Below are 18,819 nucleotides of genomic sequence, written 5' to 3'. Positions count from 1 at the left end.
CACCATAAAAGATCGCCTGTCCCCAGGGAGTGGGTAAAGTGGTGGAATGCCAGTGGAAAGACTAGCCAGAAAGGCCTCAGGGAAGAAAGCACGGAACTCAAAGATGCAGCTTCTGGTACCCAGTTATGTAAAGTGTCAGAGCCGCCAGGATCCTTGGGGATGGCTGCTCCATACTTGGTGTTTTATAGGCTAGAAATTCATGGTGAGAGAGAAGACCTCTGAGCTCCGCTGGGAGCAAAGCTGTCCCACTGGACACGTCATGTTACAGCCAAGGCAGCAACGAGGGAAAAGCAGAAAGGCCCGAAAAGGTGAACGCACTTCACAAACCCAGGAAGGGAAGAGCTGTGTGTAGCATAAATGTACTCAGGGATCTCCGTGCTTGAGTGGATGTTAAAATGCACAGGGAGGGTGCAGTTTAGGCTGATCTGTCCCCAGGTCCCACCGTGGAAAGCCTGTTTGGCAGATCTGAGTAGGGTCTGTTTTCAGAAGCTTCCCGGCTGATTCTGATGCTTACCCAGATTTTGAAAAGCAAACCTTTGTAGAAAGCAGCCAGCGTGGCCGCACACCTTTGTTGTTATTATTACTGTTCAGTTGCTCACTCGGGTCTGCTCTTTATGACCTCATAGACTGCAGCACACCAGGCTTCCCTGTCCTTCACTATTTCCCAGAGTTTGCTCAAACTCATGTCCATTGAGTCAGTGATGCCATCCAACCATCTTATCTTCTGTTGCCCCCTTCTCCTCCTGCCCTCAGTCTTTCCTGGAATCAGGGTCTTTTCCAATGAGTTGGCTCTTCATATCAGGTGGCCAAACTGATATGGAACTTCAGCACCTTTGTTGGGCATATAGCAATTTTCAGGCATGCCCCAACGTGGCAGGGCTCCTAAGAAGCTCCTGACTGGGGCCTGGATGAGGCCCAGGTACCGATCTGTGCCTGGCCTTGAGATAAGAGGAGCTTTGAGGTTCCCTGCTGCCTCCGTCCTTCCTGCAGTTTGAGATGCAGAGAAAGAAGCTGTGGTGGTTGTGCTGCTTGTGGGAGACTTGGAAGCACAGATCCCTGAGTGCACACTGGATCCTTTGTGAACAGAGCCTTGGCCTGTGCATCTTGGCTCTTGGTGCCTTTGCAGACACCAGTTCCTGGGATGTAGACTGGTGTGGTTATTGCAGGAGCTGGATTGTTCCCATGACCAGCCCCAAGCAGGCAGGAACTCTTCTGATCCATAATTCCCCCGAGTTGTGTATTTTTCTCTCCACTGTCCCAAGCTGTAAACAGACCCTCTCCTTCCCCTCAGAGCCCTAGACTTCCCTAAGGAGCAGATCTCAGTGCACCTAGATCTCCCTTAAGCAACACTTTAGATGGCTTAGGCCACGCCATGTTCAAAAGGCAGTGTGAAGCTCATTGTGGTCTTTGGAATCTCCAGAGCAACATGAGACAGACAAGGCTGCAAGGATCGCTGGTCTAAGAAAATAAGATTTTAATTCAGGGGTGGTTTTTGTTTGGTTTGGTTTCCTACTTAAGGAGATGAAGTGATTATCTGAATAGGTGGGGGGAGTGGAAATAAGAATAATTGCTTGGCCTGGATGCATTACCCAGAAAACTGCTGAAGTTTGAGTTAGGCTTATTCCCATGGCACATTTTCTGGGGCCTGTTCCAACTTGTTACCTGGCTTTGTGCTGTATTTTCATCTAAGCAATTTGCAGTTCTCAAGGAAGTAAACAGCCCAAGTGATCTGTATAGAAAAGCAAATATTGGACTTCCCCAGTAGTCTAGTGGTTAAAACTCCATGCTTCCAATGCAGGGGGCGTGAGTTTGATCCCTGATCAGGGAAATTCTGCATATCTCAAGATGCAGCCAAAAAAAAAAAAAAAAAAAAGCAAGCAAATATTGTAGTCCACAGCCTCAACCTGGCTTCCCTTGTGGCTCAGCAGGTAAAGAATCCACCTGCAATGCAGGAGACATGGGTTCAATCCCTGGGTTGGGAAGATCCCCTGGAGAAGGGAAAGGCTACCCACTCTAGTATTCTGGCCTAGAGAATTCCATGGACTGTATAGTCCATGGTGTCACAAAGAGTCAGACACAACTGAACGACTTTGACTAGCTTTGGGGCTTCCCACGTAGCTCAGTCAGTTAAGCATCTACCTGCAATGCAGGAGACCTGGGTTCAGTTTCTGGGTTGGGAAGTTCCCCTAGAAAAGGAAATGGCAACCTACTCCAGTATTCTTGCCTGGAGAATCCCATGGACAGAGGAGCCTGGCGGGCTACAGTTGTTAGGATCGCAAGAGTCGGACACGATTTCGCTCTACCTATCTATTTCTCTGCAGCCTCATAGCGAAAGGGTCTCCAGAGTAGTTGAAGGGCAGGGTTGGCAGGAGCTGGAGGGAGGAGCCAGATGGTCCCCTTGGAGTGTGGGAAGAAGTTGTATAGGTTTTATCTCTTTTTAGATTGTTATGTGTTTTAAAGTGTATGTATACATTAGTATAGTAGCATAGAATTATAATTTATGAATCTATGTTGGGAGGGCCTGATGGTTACACAATCTGTATATAAAGGTTGACATCACAGCGTGGAGCCGTATGAAATACACATTAACGAAATCCCCTTAGTATGCAGTCCACTTTATTATTGTCTTTGGATTTGAAAAATTCCTTCAAATTTCAGTGGAAATAAAATATGGATTACTAGAGCATGTAATAAAGTTTCTTTGCCCTAAAATTAATTTCTTTTATGAAAATAACACTGTAGGGGTCAGGAAGTGACTTTATCATTTTGGGTAAGTTGGTTCCAGTTTTTGGGTATTTGTTAAGGTATTCCAAAATGGTATTTTAGCGCTGTCCCTCATTATGAATTTTCCTCTTAGAAATATCATCCTTAGTAATTTAGTTTTGTATGTCCACTGGGAGTTTAAATCTGTGGTCTGCACATTAAAATGTAAAGTAGAACATATTAAGATTGAAGGAAAGTGGCAGTTGAGAAATGAAACTGAAATAGACAAAATGATGGCGATTACACGGGGGGAAAAAACAGGATGATGTGACCTATTTGTGTACCATATATCTTAGATAATACATCTTACTTGTTTATGAGCTTTGCTGAGCCTTTAAGGTAACAGAAATCTGTGAGATGTATGTGCCTTTTGAGATTTTACATGGAGATGCTGCTGATACACAGATTCTCACTCTCTTAAGAGAAGCGGAGTATCTCTACTTAGTTTCAATTCCAGTTACCGTGCTGGGTCTTTTGCAGGAAAATCGCTTTGACATAGATAAATTAGACAAATATGCATTGTATGCTAGAAAGAAAACACATCTGACTTGAAGACTTTATGAGAAGTGGAAGATTTAGAACTGGTTTTTTTTTTTTTTTTCCATTTTTTCATCACATTGTATGAAACATGATAGTACAAAGCCTGGAAATAAATACAAAGCAAAATATTAGAGATCAGAAGTTCCTCTCTGGAATCCAGGGCAGAAATTTCTCAAAGAAGCAGTGCTATTTAAAATGAATAGAATTCTCCCCACCCGCCCCCTATTGTTACCATGTTTGCTTGCCTGGCTTTTTGTTTGCTGTTTGCTTGCTTTTGCTTGCCTAGCTTTTTATGTAAGTACTGATTTAGCTCCATGAATGGTGTTTGCAGGAAAAAAAAAAAAATGCCCCTCCTTTCTGCTTCTTCCTCTACTCCTTCCCTTGAGATATGCTTCCTTCTACTCTTGACCATTGAGATTCTGCAGCCCTCCTTCCTCAGAGACTTTCCTAATCCCTCTAGCGTCCTGTCATCTGTGCTTTCTCTGATTGCCAATTCCATTTGTCTGTTTCTCACATTCTGGAACTTAAAAATCAGAAGACACCTCCTGCTTTATAAAGGGGGAGATGTTTTCTAAAATGTGTTGGTAAAGCTGATATTCAAATTTATCTTCCCCAGAAACACAAATAATAAATATTGGTGGAATTATCTTTTAAACTAGCTGTGGCAGATACATAGCCTGCCTGGTACCACAAACCCCCTCTTCAGCTCCTAGAGCAGACATCACTAATTCTTCCTAAGAGTCTTCCCACTGACACCACACACAACCTCAGAAGTTGATAATGTGGGCTCACAGGCATCCCTGTCATAGGACCAGCCAGCACTGGACTGTAGCCAGCTTGACATTACCACCTACATGCTGAGTGCTGTGCTGGGTGTTTTGGGGAATACCAAGAGGTAGCCGTCAGTCTTCCTCTCTCCCAGTATTTGTTACATATATCCCATAATGTATTTTAGTTATTTCTATTTCTATTTATATTCACCACCTCTGTGTAATAAATCTTTAGGAGCCATATGCAATACTGACCTAGAAGAAGAATGTCCCATTCCATCCAGAGGTTGGGGAGGGCTCAGTGGATGGGGTGATATTTGGCAAACTCCATAGGATTTTCACAGGAACACCCACAGGCGTGGGTGACATCCTGGAGTGGAAAAATGACATGTACAGTGGTCCACAAATAGGAGATTTTAAAGCTTGTTCAGGGATCAACAGTTCATCAGTTAAGTGCAAATGTTCAGCCCATGCTTTTAGTTCCACACTAAAAAGCTATGACTCATTTTACAAGTTATATTCTCACTGATGGTTTTAAAGTTGAGTGCTAGGGTTAGAGTTTTTGTTTTGGGGTTCCTCAGGCAGTGAGGTAGAGGAGGAGCTGGTCTGAAGCAAGGCAGATGGAGGCAGAGGTCTTTGCTATAGCTCCACGGAGACATCAGCAGAGCCTGGACTGAAGGGGTCGTGGCCACGACGATGAAAGGCAGGAAGCAGTGACTGGTCAGTGGGGGAAGGTAGCAAGGCCAGCCAGCAGACAGCGCTGGGCTCTGCAGGCAAAGCTCCTTGGTTACCAACAAGAAGGGAGTTTCCTTCCCCCTCTCCTTTTTTTTTTTCCCTTTCCCTGAAAGCAGGGGTGGTCCTAAACAGTATTTGGAGTGAGATTTTGTTTACCTTTCAGATTGTTGTTGTTGTTTTGGTTGTGCTGGGTTTTCACTGCAGTGTCGCTGCGGTGCACAGGCTCCTCATTGCAGCATGTGGCCTCTCTTGTCGCGGAGTACAGACTCTAGAGCACCTGATCTCAGTAGTTAAGGCGTGCAGGCTTTCTCCAATTGTAGCACACAAGGGCTTCTCTAGTTGAGGTGTGCGGGCTTAGTTTCCCCTTGGCATGTGGGATCTTAGTTCCCCAACCAGGGATTGAACCCACATCCCCTGCATTGGAAGGCAGATTCTTAACCACTGGACCACGAGGAGGGAAGTCCTGATTTTGTTTGCCTTTGAACTTCCCAGCCTTTTGTCATCTGCTCATCCTCCCTGGCCGGACCCTGTCTTGCCAGGTTTCCTGGAGCCCAGTGTCCCCATTTCTATTCTAAACCCCGCACTGAGGTACCCACTGTTTCCTCTGTCCCCTAACAGGTTGCACCCTTCCAAGAAGCCTCTCCTCTTTCTTCTCCAGGCCATTTTCACCCCTTTTCCCACCGCCATCACCAACAGAGACCAAAACAAGAACAAAACCCTTCCCATTTCTTGTAAATCAGTAAGTAAGCAATACGTGCTCTTCAGTTCAGTTCAGTTCAGTTTAGTCACTCAGTCGTGTCTGATTCTTTGTGACCTGATGAATCGCAGCACGCCAGGCCTCCCTGTCCATCACCATCTCCCGGAGTTCACTCAGATTCATGTCCATCGAGTCCATGATGCCATCCAGCCATCTCATCCTCTGTCGTCCCCTTCTCCTCCTGCCCCCAATCCCTCCCAGCATCACAGTCTTTTCCAATGAGTCAACTATTCACATGAGGTGGCCAAAGTACTGGAGTTTCAGCTTTAGCATCATTCCTTCCAAAGAAACCCCAGAGCTGATCTCCTTCCGAATGAACTGCTTGGATCTCCTTGCAGTCCAAGGGACTCAAGAGTCTTCTCCAACACCACAGTTCAAAAGCATCAATTCTTCGGCGCTCAGCCTTCTTCACAGTCCAACTCTCACATCTATACATGACCACAGAAAAAACCATAGCCTTGACTAGATGGACCTTAGTCAGCAAAGTAATGTCTCTGCTTTTGAATATGCTATCTAGGTTGGTCATAACTTTTCTTCCAAGGAGTAAGCGACTTTTCATTTCATGGCTGCAGTCCCAATCTGCAGTAATTTTGGAGCCCAAAAAAATAAAGTCTGACACTGTTTCCACTGTTTCTCCATCTAGTTCCCAAGGAGTGATACGTGCTCTTACCAAAATGATATCAAAAATGTTAACAATGTAATATGATCAAACCAGTTCGATTTGTGGCCCAGTGACACTTGCAAAGTATGTGCATTTTGAAAAGAGAATTTTTGTTACTTCAGATAAAGTTTCTTATCAGAATAATTTTAAAGTGAAATTCGTGGAAAATGTATTTCATTCGTTTATCTTTGGCTGTGCTGGGCCCGCACTGCTGTGTGCAGGCTTTCTCTAGGTGCGTCAAGCAGGGGCAACTCTCTAGCTGCAGTACATGGGCTTCTCATCGTGGTGGCCTCTCTTGTTGCGGATCACAGGCCCTAGGGCACACAAGCTCAGAAGCTGCAGCTCACAAGCTTAGTTGCTCTGCAGTATGTGAAATCATCCCAGACCAAGGATCGAACATATGTCCCCTGAATTGGCAGGCGAATTCTTAACCGCTGAACTACCAGGGAAGTCCTAAAACGAAATTTAAAGATAAAACCATAAAAGCATGGATGACAAAGATACTTTAGAAAATACCATAGTAGACCAGTAAGCCTAGGCTCCCGTAGCAGCTTCCTTAAAATGCCTCTGCTTGTCAGTACTTTCTCTTCAGCTCATAAAGTTGTTTCCAAACAATTCTCCAGTTTGTTCCCAGTGACTTCAGATAGGGATGAAAGTGGGGCAGTGGATAGGGGTAGGGTATGAGTTATTCCTATAGATGAGCGGTCAGCAGTTGTAAAAACCACATCATAAATATCTGAGGCTTTGCTGGCCAAACCATTCCCATTGCAGCCATTCACCTCGGCCTTTGTGGTACAAAAGCCACAGTAGGCAATAAGCGAACTAATGGGTATGACTGTGTTCCAATAAAACTTTACAAAAACAGGTGTGGGGTCAGATCTGGCCCCCGAGCAGCAGCTCGCCGACCCCAGCTATAGGAGCCGACCCCAGCTATGGGAGCCGACCCCAGCTATGGGAGCCGACCCCAGCTATGGGAGATGGTGTGTGAGCTCAGGACCGCCTCTCCTGTCACTGCTCCCCATGTGGGCTCCGTAGAATCTGTCTCAGCTTGCCAGCCCCATTCTTCAAGAAATACATGCCCTTAGAAACATACCTCATCGAATCAGCATAAACTCAGTGCCACTTCTGGAGGATAAGAACCTCGGAGTACAGCTCGCATTCAACTGGAAGACGCAGCAGAAGACCTTAGGATGCTGCCTGGACCTTGACAGCAGACCAAAACCTCAGCGCAGTGTCCCCAGCACGACCAGTTACTGTTTATCTAAAACTTGCCTAAAAGGCATGTCCAGTTAAAACAGGCTTTTTCTATGACAATAAGCCATAGGATCATGTAAGACTTCCTCTAAAATGTGTGCATAGAAACAAGGCGTTGGAGAACTCTGGCGTGTTTACTGTTACTGCTGAATTGGATTTGACTCAGCAGTCGCATTAGGGCACTTCAGACAGTTCATCTCTGATTTTCTTTCCTGCCAGTCTTCCTGTTTACTTCTTAGGCCTTTCTTTTTTGATAGCTCTTCCCCATCTACTTTTTGTGTCTCTTGAGGTTTTCCTACATACACACACACAGCTTCAATTTTAGTATTGTGGAATTGAGGATAAGGTATTCTGCAGCTCCCAGAGATGTGTCTGAGGGCAGCTCCTGGTGAGAAATGATCCAGGGGTCTGCCCTCATTCGCCAGCCCACAAACCCAAAGAAGAGCTGCAGACCCCAGTATTCTCAGTAGGCCATGGGGACACGGAGAGAGTGAGGGCTCCCTGCTTTGTAGAGAATGTCTGGATCCGCCTTGCCCAATTTGAAACCGATACCAAGGAGGGACATGTGCAGATTCTTCTTCTTGCATCCGCGTCTATTTCTGATGAACTGAGAGTTCCTGGAAGACACTGTCCTCTCCTTGGGAAAGTGACACAGACAAACCCACCATGGGAGGGGCCAATGACTGATGACATTTCTGTGCCCTTAAGGGTGATTTCTTTGCCTCACCTTTCTAAAAGGACCACAAGATCGACTTAATTTATGTGCATAAGAATCACCCAAGTAATCACCAATGAAGCATGTTAAGCCCGTTCACATTGTTTGAGGATGATAAATGAGAGGAAACGGGAAATGGACTCAGATAGAACAAGGACAATGTTATTTCATTTGCAGAGCCGCAGCCTGAACGCCTCGGTTTACATCAGCTGCTGTTTCTCCCCCAGCTGCATCTGACACTCCTCCGCATAGACCAGAGCATGGGGGTGGGAGTTGGGGGGCAGCTCTGTATTCCAGTTTTACTGTTTTCCTCTTCAGTCCTGAGTCAGTCTCTTTGTTGGAAAGCAGCGAGCCTAGTGAAGCGGGAGATTTGTGTTTTAATTTCGGCAGTCAGCTCGCAGGCTCCTTGCTCCTTTTGGCTGATTTATTGTTGTTCCGATTCCTTTTTTTTTTCTGAATGGTTATTCATTCCCAGCACTGGCCTCTCTGACGGCCATCTGGTTCTCCTTTGGTCACTCGAACATCTGCCCCAGAGATTTGGAAAATGAGCTTCCTCTGGCAGCCTAAAAATAAGCTTAGTGTGACTGAGGCATGAAAGAGAAATCACCACGATCCCCTGTCTGTAGATACTGACCCAGGGGATGAGCCAATACGGCCTCCCAGGGATTTGGAGCTTGGGCGTCTTCTGTCACATCTGCAGATTATTTTTTTTTTTCAAGTGTTGGGGACAGTAAAAACATGGCATGAACTGGGTGCAACCAGTTCCTCCTGCAGTTTTCCCTGGAATCACATGTACTTGCTCAATGTAAATAGTTGGAGATGAAAGCTGTACTTTTCATGCTTTGTTTGTAAGGCTTCAAGAGTTAGCTGAGAAAGACAAATGACACTTAGAAGTTAAGCATTGTGTTAGTCACGGTGTGTTCAGGAGACCTTGTAAATGCTTTGGACAGCAGTTATAGGACATTTCTGAAGTCCTCGACTTTTAGTTTGGACCCAGGGGGCCAGTCTCATGGGTAGTGATGGTTCGCCCCCCACCTCCAGAAGACTAAAATTTGCCAGAAGATAAAACTCATTCTTGACGCTCTTTCTCATCCAAAATTATTTCTAGCCACGTCATCCAGTGCCACTTTTCAGAGGTTCTACAATGAGGTAAAATGTCAACATAATAATGATATTCAAATAATTAAAATACCAATAAATTAAGAGCTCTTGCAAGTCATAATCCAAAGTTGTTAAAATCTAAAATAATTAACATCCAAACTTAAACTTACTTGACCTTTTGAGTTAAAAAAACAAAGTACTTAATGACCCCCTTTGATCACTCCAGTTTCTCATTTTGTTCCACCTTAAAAAAATGAGTCTTTTTCTTTTTTTTGGCCATACGGAGTGGCATATGGGATCTTTGTTCCCCATCCAGGGATTGAACCTGTGCCTCCTGCATTGCAGCATGGAGTTTTAACCACTGGACCACCTGGAAAGTCCCCCAAAATGAGATTCTTGAAGCTGTGTGGTGAGGACAGAGATGGTTCTGTTCAGCATGTGCAGACTGGGCTGTTTTCCACTGGAACAAATATGGCTCTGTCAGCTCCAAGAAAGTTGAATTTGTTCAACAGCATGTCTCTTGTGTACTCTATTTTTTAGTGAAATGTAAATGAACAAAGAGTAAATGGACCAATTGTTGTTGCTGTTCATTGGCTAAGTCATATCCGACTCTTTGTGACCCCATGGACTGCAGCACACCAGGCTTCCCAGTGCACCACCAATCCCCGGAGCTTGCTTAAACTCATGTCCATTGCGTTGGTGATGCCATCCGACTGTCTCATCCTCTATCGTCCCCTTCTCCTCCTGCCTTCAGTCTTACCCAGCATCAGGGTCTTTTCCAATGAGTCACTTCTTCGCATCAGGTAGCCAAAGTATTGAAGCTTTAGCATCAGTCCTTCCAATGAATATTCAGGGTTGATTTCCTTGAGGATTGACTGGTTTGATCTCCTTGCAGTTCAAGGGACTCTCAAGAGTCTTCTCCAACACCACAGTTCAAAAGCATCAATTCTTTGACACTCAGCTTTCTTTATGGTCTAACTCTCACATCCATACATGACTACTGAAAAAACCATAGCTTTGACTAGACAGACCTTTCTTGGCAGAGTAATGTCTCTGCTTTTTAATATGCTGTCTAGGTTGATCATAGCTTGTTTTCCAAGGAGCAAGCGTCTTTTAATTTCATGGTGGCAGTCACCATCTGCAGTGATTTTGGAGCCCAAGAAAATAAAGTCTGTCAAGGTTTTCGTTGTTTCCTCATCTATTTGCCATGAAGTGGTGGGACCGCATGCCATGATCTTCATTTTTTGAATGTTGAGTTTGAAGCCAACTTTTTCACTGTCCTTCTCTTTCACTTTCATCAAGAGGCTCTTTAGTTCCTCTTCACTTTCTGCCATAAGGATGGCGTCATCTGCATATCTGAGGTTATTGATATTTCTCCCAGCAATCTTGATTCCAGTTTGTGCTTCATTCAGCCTGGCATTTCACATCATGTACTCTGTATATAAGTTAAATAAGCAGGGTGACAACATACAGCCTTGTTGTACTCCTTTCCAATTTGGAACCAGTCTGTACTTCCATGACCGGTTCTGACTATTGCTTCTTGACTAGCATACAGATTTCTCAGGAGGCAGGTAATCTGTTCACGAGCCACAGAGAAATGGGAGAGACCATGGAGAACTGTCTCCCAGGGCTATATCACAGACTCAGTAATAGCAAGTAAAATATTCTTGGCTTTTCTTAAAAAGATGCCAATCAGTCTATAGCAGCTGTTTGGAGTCTTTGACCATGAACTTAAACCCACAGGCAGGAATCTACCTCTCAATCTGAGTGGGGAAAAATCAACCTGGTCCTATTTAAAGTGCCTTTCTTTTAAATTCCAAAGCTTCTTGATCTGCATTTACACCTTGAGATGAACGCGTAGGTCTCCCTAATATAGTGCACTGGGTATGTGAACTGTGTCTCTGGCAGAGCTCCCAGTTCTCAGGAGCCAGTATTTTCAGTCCTGGGTTCCCTTTTCCATCTCCACTGCCTTTTGGCATCAAAGTGCTTAGCCTGCAGGAAGTGTGTCTCTTCTCCCCAACTTACTCAGCTGGAAAAACTCTGCAGATGCATGAACCAGACCTGCTATCAGTGATCCTGAGGCTTCTGTCCTCATGAGCTGATAAAGGCTAATACCTCTTCCACCTGCTGCTTGAGATTTCTGTTTCCTCAAGTTTTGGATATTCCAGGGGTCGAGCAACACTGCCTTCTACTCTGTTTGGGGGCCAGGCAGTAATTAGATATGCCTCCAGTGGGTCACATTCCCCTCCTTTGGGAAAGACTCACTTAAGTTTCTGTTTAACCTTTCTTCTTTCTATCAAAGATGCCTTTCTTCTTTCATGGCCCTGCTTGCTGATCTGTGTGCCTTTTTAACCTCTCCTTTGCCTTCTGACTTGGATTTTTTCTAAAATACTATTGTAGGTTCTGTCGTACGCGGCCCATCATTGCGAAAGCGATGGAATCAGTGAGGCTTCCGTTGACTAAAGTATGCATTGTTCTAGTGCATCCTGACCACCACCACCTCTGAGGTGGCTAATCCCACCCAGGAAATGACCAACGTCAAGTTCTGGCTTACTGCCATCCTGCCTGCCTCCCCTTTGGCATGCCTGTTTGCTTGTTTATTGTCCTGATTTCATTTATTTTCCAGGCCACTATTGTCGGGGTCCAAAAAAAAAATCTTTGTCCCTTTAAAATTTACCCAGGGGTTTTTTTTTTTTTTTTTTTAACTATTCCTGGTCTTCTTCACCCCTCACCTTTGAATCTGTCCAGACATACTCTGATCTCTCTTGGAATAGCTGTTCAAGTCGTATTGCTCAAGCGCTTCATCTGCAGGTCATAAATCACATCTCTCATTGTTTTCCGGGCCTGGGATCCCCAAAGGGAGTCGTTGCATCCTGTTCTCTGTGGTTTTGCCTCCCTCCCTTGGTTGGCTTTCCTTAGGTCCCAGGCATCCCCTCTACACTAAGAAGTACCAGTGTCTCTCACTCTTGTGATGCCCCCTTGCAGCCTAGTGGTCAGGAGCTGGCATTCTCTCTTCCTTATTCATCTGCTGCCCTTGACTTCACAGTCTCCTCTCCCCTTCCCTCTGTCCAGTTTGTCACTAAGATCTCTCTTTTTCTTTGAGTTAGCTCTCTTCCTTTTGTTAATCGTTTTGTACCCTTTTTTCTCTCTTCCACTGCTCTTATTCTGATTGTTAGACCAGAGTGTGTTTTCAAATCCTCCATGGTGTCCTTTGCAAACCTGATTTTTTAAGAACTAAGTGCTCCAGGCACATGCCTTGAAAACTACCTCCTCAACTGTTAGGTTTGCAGTCACTTTATGGAAATTTTCTTTCATCTTGAGATGAGTAAGGTGGCATGTTCCCTTTTGGTGCTCCTTTTTTTTTATTCACTAATTAAATTTGCTACCTTTCTTTTCTTTTTTCACTTTTTGGTCATACCACATGGCCTGTGGGGTCTTAGTTCCCTGACCAGGGATCAAACCCATACCCCCTGCATTGGCAGCTCAGAGTCTTAACCACTGGACCACCAGGGAAGTCCCTACCTTCCTGTAGACATGAAGTTGAAATGTGTATCTCCGCACTCTAGTGGTATAATCTTGCTGTGTGCGTGCTCAGTCTCTTCAGTCATGTCTGACTCTTTGCAACGCTGTGGACCATAGCCCACCAGGCTCCTCTGTCCATGAGAATTCTCCAAGCAAGAATACTGCAGTGGGTGGCCATTTCCTTCTCAAGGGGATCTTCCCAACCCAGGGATCAAATACTCATCTCTTATGTCTCCTGCATTGGTAGGTGGTTACCACTAACAGGTTTAGTTCAGTTCAGTCCCTCAGTCATGTCCGACTCTTTGCAACCCCATGAATTGCAGCATGCCAGCCCTCCCTGTCCATCACCAACTCCTGGAGTTCACTCAAACTCATGTCCATCAAGTCAGTGATACCATCCGTCCCCTTCTCCTTCTGCCCCCAGTCCCTCCCAGCGTCAGGGTCTTTTCCAATGAGTCAGTTCTTCGCATCAGGTGGCCAAAGTATTGGAGTTTCAGCTTCAACATCAGTCCTTCCAATGAACACCGAGGACTGATCTCCTTTAGAATGGACTGGTTGGATCTCCTTGCAGTCCAAGGGACTCTCAAGAGTCTTCACCAACACCACAGTTCAAAAGCATCAATTCTTCGGTGCTCAGCTTTCTTCACAGTCCAGCTCTCACATCCATACATGACCACTGGAAAAACCATAGCCTTGACTAGACGGACCTTTGTTGGCAAAGTAATGTCTTTGCTTTTGAATATGCTATCTAGGTTGATCATAACTTTCCTTCCAAGGAGTAAGCATCTTTTAATTTCATGGCTGCTATCACCATCTGCAGTGATTTTTGAGCCCCCCAAAATAAAGTCTGACAATGTTTCCACTGTTTCCCCATCTATTTCCCATGAAGTGATGGGACCGGATGCCATGATCTTCGTTTTCTGAATGTTGAGCTTTAAGCCAACTTTTTCACTCTCCTCTTTCACTTTAATCAAGAGGCTTTTTAGTTCCTCTTCACTTTCTGCCATAAGGGTACTATCATCTGCATATCTGAGGTTATTGATATTTCTCCCAGCAATCTTGATTCCAGCTTGTGCTTCTTCCAGCCCAGCGTTGCTCATGATGTACTCTGCATAGAAGTTAAATAAGGAGGGTGACAATATACAGCTTTGACGTACTCCTTTTCCTATTTGGAACCAGTCTGTTGTTCCATGTCCAGTTCTAACTGTTGCTTCCTAACCTGCATATAGGTTTCTCAAGAGGCAGGTCAGGTGGTCTGGTATTCCCATCTCTTTCAGAATTGTCCACAGTTTATTGTGATCCACACAGTAGAAGGCTTTGGCATAGTCAATAAAGCAGAAATAGATGTTTTTCTGAAACACTCTTGCTTTTTCCATGATCCAGTGGATGTTGGCAGTTTGATCTCTGATTACCACCTGTCAATGTAATCATCAAAGCCAGGAGCATCCTGAGATCTGGTGGGGAGAAAGCTTGAGGGTTGGTTTTTGTTTGTTTGTTTGTTTATTTCAACTAAACTTTCACTATACCACTATGATAGACAATTAGGTACTCTACTAGTATCCTCAAGCACATTCTTATTTAATCCTGGTAGTAACTTTGTAAGATAATTAATGAGGTAATTTTAACCCCTTAGAAATAAATAATATCGCTGCTACTTTACAGAATCAGAGAACTGTCTCCAACATCAGTGCTTGCTTAATACGGGCGTGATATGTGTCACTACCTATGGTACATGCAAACCTCCTTATACTTTATACACATTTCCTGTGCCTGTAGTTCATATGGAGAGTAGAACAGAGGTTTATACAATTGCTAATTAAAATACCTATATTCTGAATGCTGAAGCTCTAGTACTTTGACCATCTGATGTAAGGAGACGACTCATTGGAAAAGACCCTGATGCTGGGAGAGATTGAGGTCAAGAAGAAGGGGAGACAGAGAATGAGATGGTTAGATATCATCACCAACTCAACAGACATGACTTCGAGCAAACTTCAGGAGGTAGTGAAGGACAGGGAAGCCTGGTGAGCTGCAGTCCATGGGGTCACAAAGAGTCAGACAGGACTGAACAATAACAAATATCCTGAACCGAGAGCAACCTGATGATAACAGCTCTCCCACATTCTTTGAGGGATGGGCGACTTGGGTGTAGCTGGGAGCCTCCCTTCTGCATCTCTGGAGTAAGCCTGGGAGCTGGGAGGCATGGGGAGATTCTAGCTTCGTCCTGTGCCTCCTTTGGAAGTTGGTTCTGTTTGGACCAGGGCAGTGGTGAATTAGAGAGGACCATATTCTATTCCATTTCCATAACCTGGGCTTTTATGAATTCTCTAAAGTTTTTCTAGACCCCTGGGACTCACCCTCAAAATCAGAGCCACTCCTTACCTGTGTTATCACTTCCAACTCTTTGGCATGTTTCTTACACCAGAACTTCAGCCTTGCTTTCATTTCCACTTCCAGAGCTTGTCTGTCTCCTGAACCTTCGTGAATGGTCTGTGTACAAACTGAGCTGTTCTGGGGCTTTCTCCAGCCCCAGAGAAATATCTTTTATTTTAAAAAAGTCTTCATCACCATTTTAGTGTGGCTGTATGAGGGAAATCTACCATCTTTAATCAGAAGCCTGCATGCGTGCATGCTCACTTGTTTCAATCGTGTCCGACTCTTTGGGACCCCATGGACTGTAGCCCGCCAGGATCCTCTGTCCATGGGATTCTCCGGGCAAGAATACTACAGTGGTGGCCATTTCCTTCTCCAATCAGAAGGCTAGTATCATTTAAGTCTTACATCAAGTCCTGTTTTTCAAATGACAGCATTAGAGCTCAAAGAGGTTGACTAATGTACCCAGGTTGCTGCTCAATGGTGCAACCAAGACATAAGCCCAGGCAACTAGATTCTTAAACATGCTACCCTATCACCTTGCTTTTAAAACCAGGCGCTAGAGAGTCTTCGTCACTGAGACAGAATCTCATAGATTATAGGTGTGGGAAACTGTGCCAGCAGAGAGGCTGTAACCTGGAAATTGGCAAATTATACTACATTCCATTAATATAATGGCATTGTTATATGACACATGAATTGGGAATGGCTGATGAATAATAGATTATATCAACTGTTTCTCTGAATCACAGGCCTTCCAGGAGAACTTTTTGCACATTTCATTTTAGAACAACTAAGATGACATCATTTCCGGAACAGTTTGATTTGTTCTGCGTGTCCGAGGGAAAAAGAGAGTACAGCAAACCTTAGAGTGTGGACATTTTCAGACAGTAGTCATAAGACTGGAGAGAAGCTCATTGTAGCCCAACTGCACTTTGTATGTTGCTACTTCCTGAAATAACCTGGAACTAATGTATCTAAGCAACCTACTTCCTGTTCATTGAGTTACAAGCCTCCTAAAACCATGGCAGACCAGTTTTTTGTTACAAGAGGAAATGGTTCCATTTAAATTCAGAATATTTTTCTTACACAGTCCGGGGGTTCTGAAATAAGATTTCACTTCTGCCTTGAGCTCATCACTGTGCCCTTTGCCACCTTTTGCGATATCTCTGGGTCCATCCTAATTGATTTTGACTTTTAGCTCTAGACTTTCGGTAATTATGTAACATATACCATCTTAAGTGTAAGATATCTCTAGTACAGTCTTTTGATATTTTATAGATCATAGAAACCAAATCTTATTTCATTCTTTGGTGCATTTCAGGATTGAAAAAAAGAAATACTGTTTCTTAAGGCTGTGGTTCTTTCTGCTAAACCACCTTCGTCAGGTTCTAGAAATCAAGAAGAGTTTACAGTGTGCATGTGTGCATCATAAAGACTTCAGACTCGGCATGGTACATGTTTAAAAAAAGCTCTTATAAAACTCCACACTATTCATTTTGTATGCTCTTCACATGTAATCTGTCCTAGAGTCCAAGTTTTGTTGTTGTTTAGTCACTAAGTTGCATCTGACTCTTTTCTGACACCATGAACTCTTTTTGACACCAGGCTTCTCTGTCCATGGGATTTCCCAGGCAAGAATACCAGAGTGGGTTGCCATCTCCTTCTCCAGAGGATCTTCCCGATCCAGGGATCGAACCCATGTCTCCTGCATTGGCAGGCAGATTGTTTACCACGGAGCCACCAGGGAAAAGCTCAGATCCCAAGTATATGTTGTAAACAAAAGGGTGTTCCTTTGTTGGGGGGGGGGGGTGGTCTCAGTTTATTTTCTCATCTGTCAAATGGAGAGAATATTATCTACCTTGAGACACATTCGCTGTGAACATTAAATGGAAAAAAAAACTGAGGTGAATGAACTATATGATATGATATTGATCATTCAAAGTCCTAACTTAGCGGAAAAGCATCTCCAGTTGGAGGCGGGAAGTACTCTGGTAGTATGCGAAGCTGGAAATCCAGAGAGTGAGACTGTGCAGCCCTGTCTGTAAGGAGCTGGGGCGCCTCGAGCAGGCTGCTTTCCTTCTGGGAGTGCATCTGTCACCTCCAGAATGTCTCTGACTGTGTGCACACCTGGGGCTGCGCCAGAAAACAGGAGGGGAGGATGGAAGGAGGGAACCCCATAGGTCTAGGAACTGTAGGCTGGGATTGTGTTCCTCCCTTGGCGTGAGCCTCTCTGTCAGCCTTTCTGATGGTCTGAGTCTTGGCCACTGTGTCATAAGCCACCCATGTAATGGGCACCAGAGGAGGTAATACCCAGCTAATTGAGGAGGTCCTATAGCTGGGAGCCTAGGTCATGTGGTATAAGCAGAATGAACTGGGAATTTTACTCTCTCTCCAGTAACTGCTGTTAACAGTCTGCAGACAGATTGTTTACATAAAGTTCTTAGGCCAGGCAAAGGAGAGGCCCTGAGGCTTCTCTCTGGATTATTCCTATTTGCATGTCTCCTCTCCCCCACCGCACCCCCCCACCACCACCCCTACCAGACCCTGGCATGTCTCCACAAGGCTTCTGCACTGTGTGGGGATTAATATCCCAATTTGGTGTTAGGAAAGGTGTCCCTCTAGAGAATCTCGAAACTCACCCTCAGGATTCTCTTCCTGCCTTGACTTCATAATTTAAACCTGGAGATCTGCCAGTCTCTGACACTATAATAGGAATTCACCAAATTTATCTTTGTTTTATGTATCAAGATTAATTTGTTTTCCCAACGCGTCTTCCCCAATTTGCCTACATCTCCTCATTTCTCAGAATCTTTCTTTTCTTCTTTCTAATCCCAAAAGATACTTGAATTTGTGGGGGAGGGGGGAGTCGTCCAAATTTTTAATATAACAGGTTCGATTTAGATATAAACAGTTGCCTTATAAAAAGGGGATTACCTGGGAGATTACTCTTACTGCTTACTTTATATATTTTCATAAGCTGAATTTTATATACTCTGTATATTTTTTATTACCTGTTACAATTTAGGGGTTTTTTTTAACCTTATAATTACATGGCTTTCCAATGACTGCTGAGTGGTAAAGGATATCATCTATTTTTTTTTTTTTAAGTACATATATGTTCCTTAGTGTAAATCTTATCTCTTTGAATTAATTTGACTTTTTCTCCAGAACCTTAAAGGAAAATACAATTTCAAATGACAAGCCTCATTTGTTTGGTGTGTCTCCTAAGTTTTGTACATGTAAATTTACCCTCCAGATGTTTTTATAAACACTCTCAATTCTGCTTTTCCTCTCTAATAAGTATAGCTTTTCATAGCATGTTGGGCTTTTCTCAGATGCCTGGCTAAGGGGTCTTAGTGCCATCCTTTCTTCTTCACCTCTGGGTGTCTGGTAATGTGGATTTACAATTTATAGACATGTGGGCTGATTATGAAGAGATTTCTATGTATCCTAAGTGCTGCTTGATTCTGGAAGGTATTTAATCAGTACTAAGGAGTGTTTAAAAAAAATTCAACTGAGTAAATTTGAAGATCTAATTGGCTTTAGTCAGCAATTCTTTTATCAGGCAGCATCCTGTCTAGAAAGTAGAAAGACCCTCTGTACGAAATGGAAGGTTTTATAGGCA

At 44.1% G+C, this 18,819-nt stretch overlaps 1 protein-coding gene across 1 annotated transcript in view; it reads left to right on the top strand.

Moving 5' to 3' along the window:
- Positions 1 to 18,819, top strand: part of PDZD2 (PDZ domain containing 2) — a 263,432-nt gene that overhangs the window by 190,160 nt on the left and 54,453 nt on the right. The window lies entirely within an intron of this gene.

The sequence above is a fragment of the Capricornis sumatraensis genome, chromosome 18 (genome assembly GCF_032405125.1).
Source record: "Capricornis sumatraensis isolate serow.1 chromosome 18, serow.2, whole genome shotgun sequence".
Taxonomy (NCBI): Eukaryota; Metazoa; Chordata; class Mammalia; order Artiodactyla; family Bovidae; genus Capricornis; species Capricornis sumatraensis.
Note: the sequence above shows the minus strand (reverse complement) of the source record. Positions and strands in the feature narration are given on the sequence as shown.